Source organism: Tursiops truncatus, chromosome 17 (assembly GCF_011762595.2).
Source record: "Tursiops truncatus isolate mTurTru1 chromosome 17, mTurTru1.mat.Y, whole genome shotgun sequence".
Classification (NCBI taxonomy): domain Eukaryota; kingdom Metazoa; phylum Chordata; class Mammalia; order Artiodactyla; family Delphinidae; genus Tursiops; species Tursiops truncatus.
Genome location: NC_047050.1, coordinates 34,139,905 through 34,159,795, shown reverse-complemented (window position 1 = coordinate 34,159,795; position 19,891 = coordinate 34,139,905). Strand labels below are relative to the sequence as shown.

At 38.8% G+C, this 19,891-nt stretch overlaps 1 protein-coding gene across 2 annotated transcripts in view; it reads right to left on the bottom strand.

Annotated features, from left to right (window-relative positions):
• Positions 1 to 19,891, bottom strand: part of NECAB1 (N-terminal EF-hand calcium binding protein 1) — a 279,084-nt gene that overhangs the window by 14,282 nt on the left and 244,911 nt on the right. The window lies entirely within an intron of this gene.

Below are 19,891 nucleotides of genomic sequence, written 5' to 3'. Positions count from 1 at the left end.
TGGATACATCCTTTTGACAAAAATCTACAGGTCAGGTATTTGATGAACAGTGACTCACATGATTCTTATGGGCTTTCCTGATGAAATATTATAAATATATCCACCTATTCCATCACAATTCTTTTAGTCTGAAGGCAATTGTTATGTGATCTAGTGAGGCAGGTTGTAAATATGACCAGAGTCCTTCACTGCTCCCTGAACCCATGCCCTTTGAAATGTGACTTTTTACTTCTCCATCTAGACACGGATTCTATTTCCCCTTTTCTTGGATCTGGGCTGGACTTCTAACTTGCTTTGGCCAACAGAACATGGCAGAAGTGACGCTGTGGTGGGTTCAAATTTAGGCCCCAAGAGACCTTGTGAGTTTCCACTCTTTTGCTTGGATCCCTGACATTGCCATGTAAATGAGCCCTGCTAGAGCAGGGGTCAGCAAACTTTTTTTTTTTTTTCTTTTTTTTGCGGTACGTGGGCCTCTCACTGTTGTGGCCTCTCCCGTTGCAGAGCACAGGCTCCGGATGCGCAGGCTCAGCGGCTCCGCGGCATGTGGGATCCTTCCGGAACGGGGCACGAACCCGTGTCCCCTGCATCGGCAGGCGGACTCTCAACCACTGTGCCACCAGGGAAGCCCCAAGCAAACATTTTATGTAAAGGGCCAGATAGTAAAGGTTTTAGCCTTTGAAGGCCATATGGTTCCTGTCACAACTACTCAACTCCCCTGTTTTATTGTGAAAGCAAACATAGGCAATAAATAAACAAATGGGTATGGCTCTATTCCAGTGAAACCTTATATATAAAGACAGGCAGTGAGCTGTAGTTTTGCCAACCCCTATGCTGGAGGATTAAAACCACATAGAACAAAGCTGAGTCAGTGGATTCATCCTAGCTGAGGACCTAGACATATGACAAAGCCCAGCTAAGATCAGTAAAGCTGGCATGCAGCTGATTACAGACGCCAAAAGGGAGCCAGCTGAGACCACCAAGATGATCTCGCCCTAAATTGCCTACATGCAGAACTGTGGTTTAAGCCATTCACTTTTGGGTGGTTTGCTATATAGCAATAGCTAAATGGTTCATTTACTTATATACATGGATGTGAATATGATTTGGAAAAATTAAATTTACTTTGCAATCCAAACAAGGCACTTCTTTCCCCACTTTTCCTCAGATATGTACACAAAGAAATAAACTTATAAAGGGGCCCAGATAATCTGCCTGCATTTTATGACTACTGTGACAAGTGGAGCTTTTTGAATCTTGGGTAATTTAAGGTAGACTTTCTGAGGTCCAAAGAAAATCCTTTTATTTTTCTATGCTGGCTAGGTTAAGATGTGGTATATGGAGTATGGGAGAAGTAGGGAAGGGGTCCTAATATCTTCATGATATTTCTATATGTCTCTTGTTTAAAATATACAGCCTTTAATCCTTACTGAAATCTGAGATCCTATAATGTAAATGGCCAGCCCAGAACTTTCTTTCACGGTAGAAAATAGTGCTACATTTTTGTTTCTCTGCTTTAGAAGGGGTTAGTGTTGCTTTTATGACTTACCTTAGAGGGATTTTGTTACAATGGAATTAGGGTGGAATATTAGGGATTTCTTGGGCTGAGAAGTGCTAATTATGAAAGGTTAATCCAGGTTTACTGAATAGTATTTGCCAGTGACGTTACATTACAGTTGAGTGTACCTCTGATTTCTTGGATCTTTTTATTTCAAGAAATATCAGCTTTTTAAATAACTGGAGACAAAGAAATGTTTTAAACACAACCAATTTGTTTTATGTTATTCTGTCTCTATTTACTACATTTACAACTGTGTTCCAAGCATTCTTCAGAAACATCAGAGCCTTCCTTGTGTGTTCTTGTTGGAGTCTCTTAACAGCTACTGCAAAGCAAGACTATGTTTTGAAAGTCTCAGACATATTAGTTGGCAATAGTCCACAAAACACATTAAAGTGCATGGCAGAATTAATTTACTCACAAAATATTATTCATAGGTTTAATGAGGATACAGAAGGAAAAAAAAGATATTAGATTTGTAAACTCCTATTGTATGAAAAGGGATTCTAGTGTATATATACAAAAATAATGTGCTCAAGAAAAGTTAACAGTTTTTGAAAAGCATCAGAAAGTGATAAAACTTTGTTTAAAATTATATTGACTTTTTTGTTAACATCTTTACTGGAGTATAATTGCTTCACAATGTTGTGTTAGTTTCTGCTGTATAAAAGAGCGAATCAGCTATACATAACCTTATATCCCCATAACACTTCCCTCTTGCGTCTCACTCCCACCATCCCTATCCCACCTCTCTAGGTGGTCACAAAGCAATGTGCTGATCTCCCTATGCAATGCAGCTGCTTCCCTCTAGCTATCTATTTTACATTTGGTAGTGTATATATGTCAATGCTACTCTCTCACTTCGTTCCAGCTTCCCATTCCCCTTCACCATGTCCTCAAGTCCACCCTCTATGTCTACATCTTTATTCAAGTCCTGCCCCTGGGTTCATCAGAACTTTTTTTTTTTTTTCAGATTCCATATATATGTGTTAGCATACGGTATTTGTCTCTCTCTTTCTGACTTACTTCACTCTGTATGACAGACTCTAGGTCCGTCCACCTCAGTACTAATAACTCAATTTCGTTTCTTTTTATGGCTGAGTAATATGCCATTGTATATATGTGCCACATCTGTCAATGAACACTTAGGTTGCTTCCATGTCCTGGTTATTGCAAATAGTCCTGCAGTGAACATTCTGATACATGACTCTCTTTGAATTATGGTTTTCTCAGGGTATATGCCCAGTAGTGGGATTGCTGGGTCATATGGTAGTTCTACTTTTAGTTTTTGAAGGAACCTCCATACTGTATTCCATAGTGGCTGTATCAATTTACATTAGCCCACCAACAGTGAGAGAGGGTTCCCTTTTCTCCACACCCTCTGCAGGATTTATTGTTTGTAGATGTTTTATGATGGCCATTCTGACCAGTGTTGGGTGGTACTTCACTGTGGTGTTTTTTTTTTTTTTTTTTTTTTCAGTACGTGGACCTCTCACTGTTATGGCCTCTCCCGTTGCGGTGCACAGGCTCCGGACGCGCAGGCTTAGCGGCCATGGCTCACGGGCCTAGCCACTCCACGGAATGTGGGATCTTCCCAGACCGGGGCATGAACCCGTGTCCCCTGCTTCGGCAGGCGAACTCAACCACTGCACCACCAGGGAAGCCCCCTCACTGTAGTTTTGATTTGGATTCCCTAATGATTAGTGATGTTGAGCATCCTTTCATTTGTTTGTTGGCAATCAGTATGTCTTCTTTGGAGAAATGTCTATTTAGGTCTTCTGCCCATTTTTGAATTGGATTATTTGTTTTTTTGATACTGAGCTGCAGGAACTGATTGTATATTTGGAGATTAATCCTTTGTCAGTTTTTTCATTTGCAAATATCTTCTCCCATTCTGAGGGTTGTCTTTTCATCTTGTTTATGGTTTCCTTTGCTGGGCTTTTAAGTTTCATTAGGTCCCATTTGTTTATTTTTGTCCATTTCTCTAGGAGGTGGGTCAAAAAGGATGTTGCTGTGATTTATGTCACAGAGTGTTCTGCTGATGTTCTCCTCTAAGAGTTTTATAGTGTCTGGTCTTACATTTAGGTCTTTAATCCATTTTGAGTTTATTTTTGTGTCTGGTGTTAGGAAGTGTTCTAATTGTATTCTTTAACATGTAGCTCTCCAGTTTTCCCAGAGCCACTTATTGAAGAGGCTATCTTTCTCCATTGTATATTCTTGCCTCCTTTATCAAAGATAAGGTGACCATATGTGCATGAGTTTATCTTTGGCCTTTCTATCATGTTCCATTGATCTATATTTCTGTTTTTGTGCCACTACCATACTGTCTTGATTACTGGAGCTTTGCAGTATAGTCTGAAGTCAGGGAGCCTGATTCCTCCAGCTCTGTTTCTTTTTCTCAAGATTGCTTTGGGTACTTGGGGTCTTTTGTGTTTCCATACAAATTGTGAAATTTTTTTTTCTAGTTCTTTGAAAAATGCCATTGGTATTTTGATAGGGATTGCACTGAATCTGTAGACTGCTTTGGGTAGTATAGTCACTTTCACAATGTTGATTCTTCCAATCCAAGAACATGGTATATCTCTCCATCTGTTTGTATCATCTTTAATTTCTTTCATCAGTGTCTATAAACTGTAAGTTTTCTGCATACAGGTCTTCTGCCTCCTCAGGTAGGTTTATTCCTAGGTATTTTGTTCTTTTTGTTGCAATGGTAAATGGGAGTCTTTCCTTAATTTCTCTTTCAGATTTTTCATCATTAGTGTATAGGAAAGCAAGAGATTTCTGTACATTAATTTTGTATCCTGCTACTTTACCAAATTCATTGTTTAGCTCTAGTAGCTTTCTGCTAGCATCTTTGGGATTCTCTATGTATAGTATCATGTCATCTGCAGTAACAGTTTTACTTCTTCTTTTCCAATTTGGATTCCTTTTATTTCTTTTTGTCTCTGATTGCTGTGACTAAAACTTCCAAAACTATGTTGCATAATAGCTATGAGAGTGGGCTACCTTGGCTTGTTCCTGATCTTAGTGGAAATGGTTTCAGTTTTTCACCATTGAGAATGATGTTGGCTGTGGGTTTGTCATATATGGCCTTCATTATGTTGAGGTAAGTTCCCTTTATGCCCACTTTATGGAGGGTTTTTATCATAAATCAATGTTGAATTTTGTTGATAGTTTTTCTGCATTTATTGAGATTATCATATTGTTTTTATTCTTAAATTTGTTAATATGGTGTATCACATTGATAGATTTGTGTATATTGAAGAATCCCTGCATTCCTGGGATAAACCCCACTTGATCAGGGTGTATGATCTTTTAGTGTGCTGTTGGATTCTGTTTACTAGTATTTTGTTGAGGATTTTTGCATCTATGTTCATCAGTGATATTGACCTGTAGTTTGTTTTGTATGATATCTTTGTCTGGTTTTGGTATCAGGGTGATGGTGGCCTCATAGAATGAGTTTGGGAGTGTTCCTCCCTTTGTTATATTTTGGAAGAGTTTGTGAAGGATCAGTGTTAGCTCTTCTCTAAATGTTTGATAGAATTCACCTGTGAAGCCATCTGGTCCTGGGCTTTTGTTTGTTGGAAGATTTTTTAATCACAGTTTCAATTTCAGTGCTTGTGATTGGTCTGTTTATATTTTCTAATTCTTCCTGGTTCAGTCACGGAAGGTTGTGCTTTTCTAAGAATTTGTCTATTTCTTCCAGGTTGTCCATTTTATTGCCATATAGTCACCTGTAGTAATCTCTCATGATCCTTTGTATTTCTGCAGTGTCAGTTGTTACTTCTCCTTTTTCATTTCTAATTCTGTTAATTTTATTCTTCTCTCTTTTTTTTCTTAATGAGCCTGGCTAATGGTTTATCAATTTAGTTTTTCTTCTCAAAGAACCAGATTTTAGTTTTATTGATCTTTGCTATTGTTTTCTTCATTTCTTTTTCATTTATTTCTGATCTGATTTTATGATTACTTTCCTTCTGATAACTTTGGGGTTTTTTTTGTGTGTGTGTGTGCTTCTTTCTCTAATTGCTTTAGGTGTAAGGTTATGTTTTTTATTTGAGATTTTTCTTGTTTCTTGAGGTAGGATTGTATTGCTATAAACTTCACTCTTGTTGCATCCGATAGGTTTTGGGTCATTGTGTTTCCATTGTGATTTGTTTCTAGATGTTTTTTGATTTCCTTTCTGATTTCTTCAGAGATTTCTTGGTTATTTAGTAGCATATTGTTTAACCTCCATGTTTTCATACTTTTTACAGTTTTTTTTCCCTATAATTGATATCTAGTCTCATAGCATTGTGGTCAGAAAAGGTACTTGATACGATTTCAGTTTTCTTAAATTTACCAAGGCTTGATTTGTGACCCAAGATATGATCTGTCCTAAAGAATGATCCATGAGCTACTGAGAAAAAAGTGTATTATGTTGTTTTTGGATGGAATGTCCTATAAATATCAATTAACTCCATCGTTTTTAATGTTTCATTTAAAGCTTGTGTTTCCTTATTTATTTTCATTTTGGATGGTCTTTGCATTGGTGAAAGTGGGGTGTTAAAGTCTCCTACTATGATTGTGTTACTGTCGATTTCCCCTTTTATGGCTGTTAGCATTAGCCTTATGTATTGAGGCGCTCCTATGTTGGGTGCATAAATATTTACAATTATTGTATCTTCTGCTTGGAATGATCCCTTGATATTATGAAGTGTCCTTTGTCTCCTCTAATGGTCTTTATTTTAAAGTCTATTTTGTCTGATATGAGAATTGCTACTCCAGATTTCTTTTGATTTCCATTGCATGGAATACCTTTTTCCATCTCCTCACTTTCAGTTTGTATGAACCACTAGGTTTGAAGTGGGTCTCTTGTAGACAGCATATATATAGGTCTTGTTTTTGTATCCATTCAGCCAGTCTATGTCTTTCGGCTGGAGCATTTAATCCATTTACATTTAAGGTAATTATCTATATATATGTTCCTATTACCAATTTCTTAATTGTTTTGGGTTTGTTTCTGTAGGTCTTTTCCTTCTCTTGTGTTTCCTGTCTAGAGAAGTTCCTTTAGCATTTGTTGAAAAGCTGGTTTGGTGGTGCTGAATTCTCTTAACTTTTGCTTGTCTGTAAAGGTTTTAATTTCTCTGTTGAATGTGAATGACATCCTTGCTGGTACAGTAATCTTGGTTGTAGATTTTTCCCTTTCATCATTTTAAATATGTCCTTCCACCCTCTTCTGGCTTGCAGAGTTTTTGCTGAAAGATCAGCCGTTAACCTTATGGGGATTCCCTTGTATGTTATTTGTTGCTTTTCCCTTGCTGCTTTTACAGTTTTTCTTTGAATTTAATTTTTGATAGTTTAATTAAGATGTGTCTTGGCATGTTTCTCCATGAATTTATCCCATAGGGGACTCTCTGCGTTTCCTGGAATTGATTGACTATTTCATCTCCCATGTTAGGGAAGTTGTTAACTATAATTTATTCAAATATTTTCTCAGTCCCTTTCTTTTTCTCTTCTTCTCTGGGAACCCTATAATTTGAATATTGGTGCATTTAATGTTGTCCCAGACGTCTCTGAGACTGTCCACAATTCTTTTCATTCTTTTTCCTATATTCTGCTCTGCAGTATTTATTTCCACTATTTTATCCTCCAGGTCATTATCTGTTCTTCTGCCTATTTATTCTGCTATTGATTCCTTCTAGAGAATTTTAAATTTCATTTACTTTGTTGTTCATCATTGTTTGTTTGCTCTTTAGTTCTTCTAGGCCTTGTTAAAAGTTTCTTGTATTTTCTCCATTCTATTTCCAAGATTTTGGATCTTCTTCTCTATACTTACTCTGAATTCTTTTTCAGGTAGACTGACTATTTCCTCCTCATTTATTTGGTCTGGTGGGTTTTTACCTTGCTTCTTCATCTGATGCATATTTCTCTGTCTTCCCATTTTGTTTAACTTACTGTGTTTGGGGGGTCTCCTTTTCAAAGCCTGCAGGTTTGTAGTTCCAGCTGTTTTTGGTGTCTGACCCAGTGGGAAAGGTTGATTCAGTGGTTTGTGTAGAGTTCCTGGTGGAGGGCACTGGTGCCTGTGTTCTGGTGGGTGGGGCTGGATCTTGTCTTTCTGGTGGAAGGACCATGTCTGCTGTTGTGTTTTGGGTGTCTGTGAACTTAGTATGATTTTAGGATACCTCTCTGTGAATGGGTGGGGTTGTTTTCCTATCTTGCTAGTTGTTTGGCATTAGGAGTCCAGTACTGGGGCTTGCTGGTGGTTGGGTGGAGCTGGGGCTTAGTGTTGAGATGGAGATCTCTGGGAGAGCTCTCACTGATTGATATCACATGGGGCCAGGAGGTCTCTGGTGGTCCCATGTCCTGAACTCAACTCTCCCCGCTCAGAAACTCAGGCCTGACATCAGGCCAGATCATCAGGACACTGTTAGCCACACAGCTCAGAAGAAAACGCAGGAAAAATAGAGAGAGAAAAAATTTAAGATAACAAAATAAATAAGGTTATTAAAATAACAAAATTTAAAAGTAGTAATAATAGAGAGAGCTTCAAGATGGCGGAAGAGTAAGACACAGAGATCACCTTCCTCCCCACAGATACATCAGAAATACATCTACATGTGGAACAACTCCTACAGAACACCTACTGAATGCTGGCAGAAAACCTCAGACCTCCTAAAAGCCAAGAAACTGCCCACGTACCTGGGTAGGGCAAAAGAAAAAAAAAAGACAACAGAAGAGGGAGGGGACCTGCACCAGTGGGAGGGAGCTGTGAAGGAGGAAAGTTTTCCACCCACTAGGAAGCCCTTTCATGTGTGGAGACTGTGGGTGGCAGAGGGGGGAAACTTCAGAGCCATGGTGGAAAGTGCAGCAACAGGGGTGTGGAGGGCAGAGTGGAGAGATTCCCACTCAGAGGATCGGTGCAGACCTGCACTCACCAGCATGAGAGGCTTGTCTGCTCACCCACCGGGACGGTTGCGGACTGGGAGCTGAGGCTTGGGATTCGGTCGGATCCCAGGGAGAGGCCTGGGGTTGGCTGGGTGAACACAGCCTGAAGGGTGCTAGTGCGCCACAGCTAGCTGGGAGGGAGTCTGGGAAAAAGTCTAGAGGTACCGAAGAAGCAAGAGACGTTTTCTTGCCTCTTTATTTCCTGGTGCACGAGGAAAGGGGATTAAGAGAGATGCTTAAATGAGCTCCAGAGACGGGCACAAGCCGCGGCTATCACCACGGACACCAGAGATGGGCATGAGATGCTAAGCCTGCTGCTGCAGCCACCAAGAAGCCTGTGTGGAAGCACAGGTCACTATCCACACCTCCCCTCCTGGGAGCCTGTGCAGCCTGCCACTGCCAGGGTCCCATGATCCAGGGACAACTTCCCTGGTAGTATGCATGGTGCGCCTCAGGCTGGTGCAATGTCATGCTGGTTTCTGCCACTGCAGCTTGCCCTGCATCCGTACCCCTCCCTCCCCCCCGGCCTGAGCAGGCCAGAGGCCCCGAATCAGCTGCTACTTTAACCCTGTACTGTCTGAGTGAAGAACAGACACCCTCAGGTGACCTACATGCAGAGGCGGGTCCAAATCCAAAGCTGAACCCCAGGAGCTGTGCGAACACAGAAAAGAAAGGGAAATCTCTCCCAGCAGCCTCAGGAGCAGTGGATTAAATCTCCACAAGGAACTGGATGTACCCTGCATCTGTGGAATACCTGAATAGACAATGAATCATCCCAAATTGAGGAGGTGGACCTTGGGAGCAATGATATATATATATTTTTCCCTTTTTCTCTTTTTGTGAGTGTGTATGTGTATGCTTCTGTGTGTGATTTTGTCTGTATAGCTTTGTTTTTACCATTTGTCCTAGGGTTCTGTCTGTCCCTTTTTTTTTTAATTAAAATTTTTTTTGTCTTAATAATTATTTTTTATTTTAATAGTTTTATATTATTTTATTTTTTATCTTGTTCTTTCTTCTTCCTTCCTTCCTTCCTTTCTTTTCCTTCCTTCCTTCCTTCCTTCCTTCCTTTCTTCCTTCCTTCCTTTCTTTCTTTCTTTCTTTCTTTCTTTCTTTCTTTCTTTCTTTCTTTCTTTCTCTCTCTCTCTCTTTCTTTCTTTCTTTCTTTCTTTCTTTCCTCACTTTTATTCTGAGCCATGTGGAGAAAAGGCTCGTGGTGCTCCAGCCAGGCATCAGGGCTGTGCCACTGAGGTGGGAGAGCCAAGTTCAGAACACTGCTCCACAAGAGACCTCCCAGCTCCACGTAATATCAAACAGTGAAAATCTCCCAGAAGAGATCTCCATCTCAGTGCCAAGACCCAGCTCCACTCAATGACCAGCAAGCTACAGTGCTGGACAACATAGACCAAACAACTAGCAAGACAGGAACAAAACCACATCCATTTGCACAGAGGCTGCCTAAAATCATAATAAGGCCACAGACACCCCAAAACACACCACCAGGTATGAACCTGCCCACCAGAAAGATAAGATCCAGCCTCATCCGCCAGAACACAGGCACTAGTCCCCTCCACCAGGAAGCCTACACAACCCACTGAAACAACCTTAGCCACTGGGGACAGACAACAAAAACAATGGGAACTATGAACCTGCAACCTGCAAAAAGGAGACCCCAAACACAGTAAGTTAAGCAAAATTAGAAGACAGAGAAACACACAGCACATGAAGGAGTAAGGCAACAACCCATCAGACCTAACAAATGAAGAGGAAATAGGCAGTCTACCTGAAACAGAATTCAGAATAATGATAGTAAATAAGATCCAAAATCTTGGAAATAGAATGGAGAAAATACAAGAAACATTTACCAAGGACCTAGAAGAACTAAAGACCAAAAAAAAAAAACAATGATGAACAACAAAATAAATGAAATTAAAAATTCTCTAGAAGGGATCAATAGCAGAATAACTGCGGCAGAAGAACGGATAAGTGACATGGAAGAAAAAATAGTGGAAATAACTACTGCAAAGCAGAATAAAGAAAAAAACAAGGAAAAGAATTGAGGACAGTCTCGGAGACCTGTGGGACAACATTAAATGCCCCAACATTCGAATTATTGGGGTCCCAGAAGAAGAAGAGAAAAAGAAAGGGACTGAGAAAATATTTGAAAAGATTATAGTTGAAAACTACCCTAATATGGGAAAAGAAATAGTTAACCAAGTCCAGGAAGCACAGAGAGTCCCATACAGGATAAATCCAAGGAGAAACACGCCAAGACACATATTAATCAAACTATCAAAAGTTAAATACAAAGGAAAAATATTAAAAGCAGCAATGGAAAAAACAACAAATAACACATAAGGGAATCCCCATAAGGTTAACAGCTGATCTTTCAGAAGAAACTCTGCAAGCCAGAAGGGAGTGACAGGATATATTTAAAGTGGAAAGAGAAAAATCTACAACCAAGATTACTGTACCAGCAAGGATCTCATTCAGATTTGATGAAGAACTTAAAACCTTTACAGACAGGGGCTTCCGTGGTGGTGCAGTGGTTGAGAGTCTGCCTGCCGATACAGGGGACACGGGTTCATGTCCCGGTCTGGGAGGGTCCCACATGCCGCGGAGTGGCTGGGCCCGTGGGCCATGGCTGCTGGGCCTGCACTACCAGAGCCTGTGCTCTGCAGTGGGAGAGGCCACAGAAGTGAGAGGCTCGCATACCGCAAAAAGAAAAACAAAACAAACAAAAAACCTTTACAGACAAGCAAAAGCTAAGAGAATTCAGTGCCACCAAATCAGCTTTAGAACAAATGCTAAAGGAACTTCTCTACACAGGAAACACAAGAAAAGGAAAAGACCTACAATAATAAACTCAAAACAATTAAGAAAATGGTAATAGGAACATACATATCGATAATTTTCTTAAATTTAAATGGATTAAATGCTCCAACCAAAAGACATAGATAGGCTGAATGGACACTAAAACAAGACCCATATATATGCTGTCAACAGGAGACCCACTTCAGACCTAGGGACACAAACAGACTGAAAGTGAGGGCATGGAAAAAGATATTCCGAACAAATGGAAATCAAAAGAAAACTGGAGTAGCAATGCTCATATCAGACAAAATACACATTAAAACAAAGACTATTACAAGAGACAAAGAAGGACACTACATAATGATCAAGGGAACAATCCAAGAAGATATAACAATTGTAACTAGTTATGCAGCCAACATAGGAGCACCTCAATACATAAGGCAAATACTAACAGCCATAAAAAGGGAAATTGACAGCAACACAATCATAGTAGGGGACTTTAACACCCCACTTTCACCAATGGGCATATCATCCAAAATGAAAATAAGTAAGGAAACACAAGCTTTAAATGACACATTAAACAAAATGGACCTAATTGATATTTATAGGACATTCCATCCAAAAAAAAACCCAGAATACACATTCTTCTCAAGTGCTCATGGAACATACTCCAGGATAGATCATATCTTGGGTCACAAATCAAGCATTGGTAAATTTAAGAAAATTGAAATCATATCAAGTATCTTTTCTGACCACAATGCTATGAGACTAGATATCAACTACAGGAAAAAAACTGTAAGAAATACAAACACATGGAGGCTGAATAACACACTACTTAATAACCAAGAGATCACTGAAGAAATCAAAGGGGAAATCAAAAAGTACCTAGAAACAAATGACAATGAAAACATAATGACCCAAAACCTATGGGATGCAGCAAAAGCAGTTCTAAGAGGGAAGTTTATAGCAATACAATCCTACCTTAAGAAACAGGAAACATCTCGAATAAACAACCTAACCTTGCACCTAAAGCAATTAGAGAAAGAAGAACAAAAAAAACCCAAAGTTAAGAGAAAGAAATAAATCATAAAGACCAGATAAGAAATAAATGAAAAATAAATGAAGGAAATGATAGCAAAGATCAATAAAACTAAAAGCTGGTTCTTTAAGAACATAAACAAAATTGATAAACCATTAGCCAGACTTATCAAGAAAAAAAGGGAGAAGACTCAAATCAATAGAATTAAAAATGAAAAAGAAGAAGTAACAACTGACACTGCAGAAATACAAAGGATGATGAGAGATTACTACAGGCAACTGTATGCCAATAAAATCGACAACCTGGAATAAATGGACAAATTCTTAGAAATGCACAACCAGTCGAGACTGAACCAGGAAGAACTAGAAAATATGAACAGACCAGTCACAAGCAGTGAAATTGAAACTGTGATTAATAATCCTCCAAGCAACAAAAGCCCAGGACCAGATGGCTTCACAGGCAAATTCTATCAAACATTTACAGAAGAGCTAACATCTATCCTTTTCAAAATCTTGCAAAATATTGCAGAGGGAGGAACACTCCCAAATTCATTCTACGAGGCCACCATCACCCTGATACCAAAACTAGACAAAGATGTCACAAGGAAAGAAAACTACATGTCAATATCACTGATGAACCTAGATGCAAAAATCCTCAACAAAATACTAGCAAACAGAATCCAACAGCACATTAAAAGGAACATACACTATGATCAAGTGTGATTTATCCCAGGAATGCAAGGATTCTTCAATATATGCAAATCAATCAATGTGGTACACCATATTAACAAATTGAAGGGGAAAAAACGTATGATCATTTCAATACATGCAGAGAAAGCATTCGACAAAATTCAACACCGATTTATGATAAAAACCCTGCAGAAAGTAGGCATAGAGGGAACTTTCCTCAACATAATAAAGGCCATACATGACAAACCCACAGCCAACATCGTCCTCAATGGTGAAAAATTGAAACCATTTCCACTAAGATCAGGAACAAGACAAGGTTGCCCACTCTCACCACTTTTATTCAACATAGTTTTGGAAGTTTTAGCCACATCAATTAGAGAAGAATAAGAAATAAAAGGAATCCAAATTGGAAACGAAGAGTTAAAGCTGTCACTGTTTGCAGATGATAGTATACACTGAGAATCCTAAACATGCTGCCAGAAAACTATTAGAGCTAATCAATGAATTTGTAAAGTAGCAGGATACAAAATTAATGCACAGAAATCTCTTGAATTGCTATACGCTAATGAAGAAAAATCTGAATGTGAAGTTAAGAAAACACTCCCATTTACCATTGCAACAAAAAGAATAATATATCTAGGAATAAACCTACCTAAGGAGACAAAAGACCTGTATGCAGAAAATTATAAGACACTGATGAAAGAAATTAAAGATGATACAAATAGATGGAGAGATATACCATGTTCTTGGATTGGAAATATCAACATTGTGAAAATGACTCTACTACCCAAAGCAATCTACAGTTTCATTGCAATCCCTATCAAAATACTACTGGCATTTTTCACAGAACTGGAAGAAAAAATTTCTCAATTTGTATGGAAACACAAAAGACCCTGAATAGCTAAAGCAATCTTGAGAAAGAAAAACGGAGCTTGAGGAATCAGGCTCTCTGATGTCAGAGTATACTACAAAGCTACAGTAATCAAGACAGTATGGTACTGGCACAAAAACAGAAATATAGATTAATGGAACAGGATCGATAGCCCAGAGATAAACACACACACAAAATTCACCTTATCTTTGACAAAGGAGGCAAGAATATACAATGGAGAAAAGACAGCCTCTTCAATAAGTGTTGCTGGGAAAACTGGACAGGTACATGTAAAAGAATGAAGTTAGAACAGTCCCTAATACCATACACAAAAATAAACTCAAAATGGATTAAAGATCTAAATGTAAGGCCAGATACCATCAAACTCTTAGAGGAAAACACAGGCAGAATACTCTATGACATAAATCACAGCAAGATTCCTTTTGACCCACCTCCTAGAGAAATGGAAATTAAAACAAAAATAAACAAATGGGACCCAATGAACTTAAAAGCTTTTGCACAGCAAAGGAAACCATAAACAAGACAAAAAGACAACACTCAGAATCGGAGAAAATATTTGCAAGACATGGAAGCAACCGAAGTGTCCATCAATAGATGAAGGGATAAAGAAGACATGACACATATATACAGTGGAATATTGCTCAGCCATAAAAAGGAACAAAACTGAGTCCTTTGCAGTGAGATGGATGGACCTTGAGACTGTCATACAGAGTGAAGTAAGAGAGAAATAAATGCCATATGCTAACACATATATAGAGAACTTGAAAAAAAAAAGGTGATGAAGAACCTTGGGGCAAGATGGGAATAAAGATGCAGACCTACTAGAGAATGGACTTGAGGATACGGGGAGGCAGAAGGGTAAGCTGGGACAAAGTGGGAGAGTGGCATGGACATATATACACTACCAGACGTAAAATAGATAGCTAGTGGGAAGCAGCCACATAGCACATGGAGATCAGCTCGGCACTTCGTGACCACCTAGAGGTGTGGGAGAGGGAGGGTGGGAGGGAGGGAGATGCAAGAGGGAAGAGATATGGGGACATATGTATATGTATAACTGATTCACTTTGTTATAAAGCAGAAACTAACACACCATTGTAAAGCAATTATACTCCAATAAAAATGTAAAAAAAAGTAATAATAATAAAAAAGGAGGGCAATCAAACAAATAAAGAAATCCACCAATGATAACAAGTGCTAAAAACTATGCTAAGATAAACATAAAAATCAGAAACACATCTTTCATAGACAGCAAACCCCAAGTCCACAGTTGTTCCCAAAGTCCATGGCCTCAATTTTGGAATGATTCATTGTCTATTCATGTATTCCACAGATGCAGGGTACATCAAGTTGTTTGTGGGGATTTAATCTGTGGCTCCTGAGGCTTCATGGAGAAATTTCCCTTTCTCTTCTTTGTTCGCACAGCTCCTGGGGTTCAGCTTTGGTTTTGGCCCCACCTTTGCATGTAGGTTGCCCTCAGACATCTCTTCCCACCCAGACAGGATGGGGTTAAAGCAGCAGCTGATTAGGGGGCTGTGGCTCACTCAGGCCGGCGGGGGAGGGAAGTGTACTGTAGTTATAATTGGAATGTGGGGTGAGCCTGTGGCGGCAGAGGCCAGTGTGACGTTGCAACAACTTGAGGCATGCTGTGTGTTCTCCCGGGGATGTTGTCCCTGGATCATGGGACACTGACAGTGGTGGGCTGCACAGGCTTCCGGGGTGGGGGGTGGATATGGATAGTGACCTGTGCTTGCATACAGGATTCTTGGTGGCTGCAGCCACAGCCTTAGCGTTTCATGCTCATCTCTGGTGTCCGAGCTGATAGCCACGGCTCATGCCCATCTCTGAAGTTTGTTTAGGCGGTGATCTGCCTTCTGTGGGCAGACAGGGAAGGAATCCCCTCTCCTTGCACACCCGGAAACAATGGTCTTTTTCATCTTAGGCAGATCCAGACATTTTTCTGGACTCCCGGCTAGCTGTGGCTCACTAGCTCCCTTCAGGCTGTGTTCATGCAGCCAACCCCAGTCCTCTTCCTGGGATCTGACCTCTGAAACCTGAGCCTCAGCTCCCAGCCCCCACCCGCTCTATAGGTGAGCAGACAAGTGTCTCAGGCTGGTGAGTGCTGGTCGTCACCGATCTTCTGTGAGGGAATCTCTGTACTTTGCCCTCTGCACCCCTGTTGCTGCACTTTCCTCTGTGGCTCTGAAGCTTACCTCCTATCCACCCCTGTCCCCACCAGTGAAGGGGCTTCCTAGTGTGTGGAAACTTTTCCTCCTTCACAGCTCCCTCCAACTGGTGCAGGTCCCATCCCTATTCTTTTGTCTCTGTTTTTTCTTTTTTCTTTTGCCCTACCCAGGTATGTGGGGATATTCTTGCCCTTTTGGAAGTCTGAGGTCTTCTTACTCCTCCGCCATCTTGAAGGTCCTCCCCATATTGACTTTTTAAAAACTCCTTTTGAAAGTAGAAAATATCTGAAAATGATCATTTTTTTTCCCCAATAGTCACTTGAGACTATTTGAGTCATTTGAGACCACACAAAGCACACAATTGCACCAGGCAGAAAGTATTCAGGTGGATCAATACACCTGGCCAGATCCAGGATGTATGGTCTGGTTGATGCAATTCCCTTCAAAAATCATACTAACCTTTCAGTGATTCATACTCACTTCTTAATACTTGATAGCTAGAAGACAATAAATTATCCCTAAATTTTCAGTGAGTCATAAAACCAAGGTCTTGGACTTTTGATCTGCATTTATCCCTGATGTGCATTTATTTCCTATTTTATTAAGAAATAATAAAATAGTGAATTCCTAAGGTTGCTGTTTTTATGACATGCTTGATATAAATCATCTGGAATATTTTAATATTCCCATGTAGCACCTATTCTTTTAGTGAAAGGTTAGAACAATTCAGTGTTGTAAGAGATATATGGATATCATTTTTAGAAACTCCTACTTATCCTTTTTGATTTCATCTTAAATGTTATGTCATTCTGGAAGCATTTCCTGGCCCCTAAATTAGGTCATGTTCCCTAGCTATGAAAATCTATACCTTCCTATAATAATACTCATCACATTCTATTGTAGATCCTAGTTATATTTGCCTATATTTCCTTCTAGTCTGTCTTCTTGTCTGTAATATTCACCACTTTATCTACAAACACTCCCTCAGGGCCCAGCACATAGTTAGTGATCAAGTTAAAAATAAAAGGTGCTTTTGCTTTTAACCATTGACTATTCTTAAAATTCCTTTAGTAAATTTTATTTATATACTATCCATTCCAGAAAAGGATTTGAGGTGGTTCTGAGCACTGTTAGGTGCTCTTTTATCTACCTCCATCATCTTGCCCTCTTTTCTTTTTTCTTTCTCCTTTTAGACCAGGAGGTGTAAATTGGCTTCACTTTTACTAGCTCTGTGGCCTTGAACAAGTTACTTAATCTTTCTCAAGTCTTCTGATATGCAAAATTGGAATAAAGGTACTTATATCACAGAGTTTTGAGGAAGGTTAAATGGAATGAAATAGTGTATGTAAAGATATTGCCCATGATAGATATTCAATAAATGTTACTTCTCTTACTCCAGGCTGAGAAAAGAAATGGACTTAAACAGAGATTATATGCTACATTCATCATTATGTAATGGCTCACGTACCAGAAAACTAGTATGGCAGATACTAGGGTTCAGGACTTTTGCTGTGTGCTTAAATAAGCCTACCAGATAATACTTTCTGCTCTAGTGGTAGGAAATCTCATGAAAAAAAGTCATCCATTAGCTCATAACCTCACTAGCAAAAGCAACTCTACTTCCCAAAGTGCACCAAACACTAGAGTTGGAGTATTACAGTGTGGTGAGTACTGTAGGTCTGGCATAGAACTTCTGGACTTCAGTTGTGGTATTTAAACCTTTTTACAACTTAATTTTTTCATCTGTAAAATGGAGCTAATAACAGCACCACCTCATACGGCTATTGTGAAGACTGAGTTACATATGTGTGGGTTTAACACAACACTTGCACATAGCAAAGGCTCAATAAAGATTAACTTTTAAAAATAAAGTATATAATAAAAATTTATTTTTTGCATTCTGATGTAGGATTTATTTTTCAAAGTTCTCATGCATTCACTAATGGAAAAGGAAAAATACCTCTCCAGTCAATGAATTCTAGAATTGGTTTTTGGTCACCAGGAAAAATCACTGATCAAAAAGTAACATACAATTATGTGTGCTAGCTGTGAAATAACAGTGAAAAATTGTTTTTGTCATTATGAATATAGAGGTTTTATAGGAATTGATAGTGATACATATACTACCACTAGTAAAAAATACAACTTTTGATGACAAATATGAAAAAACAAACCAGCTCAGACTATTACTATGTGTATATTCCCAAAGAGCATAATTTTTTACTTTTACATATGGTTAAAAATAGTTAAAGAATATTCTTTCCTGCTTTTAAATGATATTGACTATCGAACTACTTTGCCCAGTTCTTTTTCTCTAAAGTACTTCCATGCACTATTGAATTGGCAATACTGCATGGGTTGATAGATCTCTTAAAATAGATCTCTCTTTTCTGTCGGGGACCAGAGAATGGAAGAGTCTGTCACTTTTCATAAATAATCCTTAGAAATTTTTCTCCTTCACAGCTAGTGAGAGAGAATACTTATATTAAGAAATTATTTAAGAATAGACAATAATCTCTCCTAACATTAGAAAAATTATGTTCATGTTTCTTGACTGGAGTGTAGTTTTCTCTACATGCAAACCTAAGAGACAACACAGATGCAAGACCTCAAGGTCATAATCCTGTGCTTATGGGACTGCACAGAAGACCTGCATAATATCTGTGCTCAACAGCCCTCTGCCCTCACCTTCGTGCCAAAACCTATCACTTTAAAATTCTGGGTGCCTGATAAATTAACACAGACCACATCCCTGTCTTTGGAGTAATAAGAGCACTGAACATGTAGTATAGCTAGGAATTGTGTCTACATCTATAGGATTCTAATCACAACAGCCATTATTAAACTTTTCTGAGAAAAAGCTCCCTCTATGAAAATTTCCTTTGTGCTGTGAGTTTGGACAGATGAACAGGAGCTGACATGCAGGTGAGTCTCACCTTCTATCACACAAGCAGTGCCTATAGAATAAGTACATGATACAGAGATGGAAGGTATTTCATATCCTTGTTTCATGTAAATGTGACTGATCCTACAAGATCTATACAATATATAATATATTTAAGGTATTAAGAAAAAAGTGATTTTCTGTAGATACCCAAGATTTTAAAATCCAAATTTCCGCTAAATGTAAATGCAAACATCCAATTTCCCAAAGCAGTATGTGCTATAAATATTTGCCTCAAAACAAAATAAAATAATAAAGCATGGTATGTGCTGCTTTTCAGTTAGTTAATTTATACATTAATTTCTTTTTTGCTGCATATAATGAACCTATTAGGATCACTGTCCATTTTCTTTCAGTCTCCATCAATTGCCACCCTTCTGGATGGGTATATTTTCCCCACGAGCATAAACGTTCACTTTTCTCTAAACATCAATTTTTTTCTTTGGAAAATGATTTCTGAGCATCTTGTCCCTGGGCTATATGCTGAAAATACAATAATTAATAGGACCAAGTTTCAGCTCAGGTGTACCCTTCAGCCTAGTTGATGATACAATTTGAATGTTGCCCTTCTCTGCCAGTCATATTCATTCAATTATTCAATAACTCATTGATTTATACATGCATAAAAATTTCACTTTTCACATATTACATAACAGGTTCTTTCAGAAAACCCCTGTGAAGTAGGCATTAGTTTTCCACAAATCACAATTTAGAAAATCCTACTTAGCTACACATAATGAAATATGCCCATGTATTGTTTTTTTTTTAATTTTCACTGAGATAGTAACTAATTTTGAAGAAATTAAATTATGTTTTCAAAGTACATATTTCTAAAATTTTGACCTAGGGAA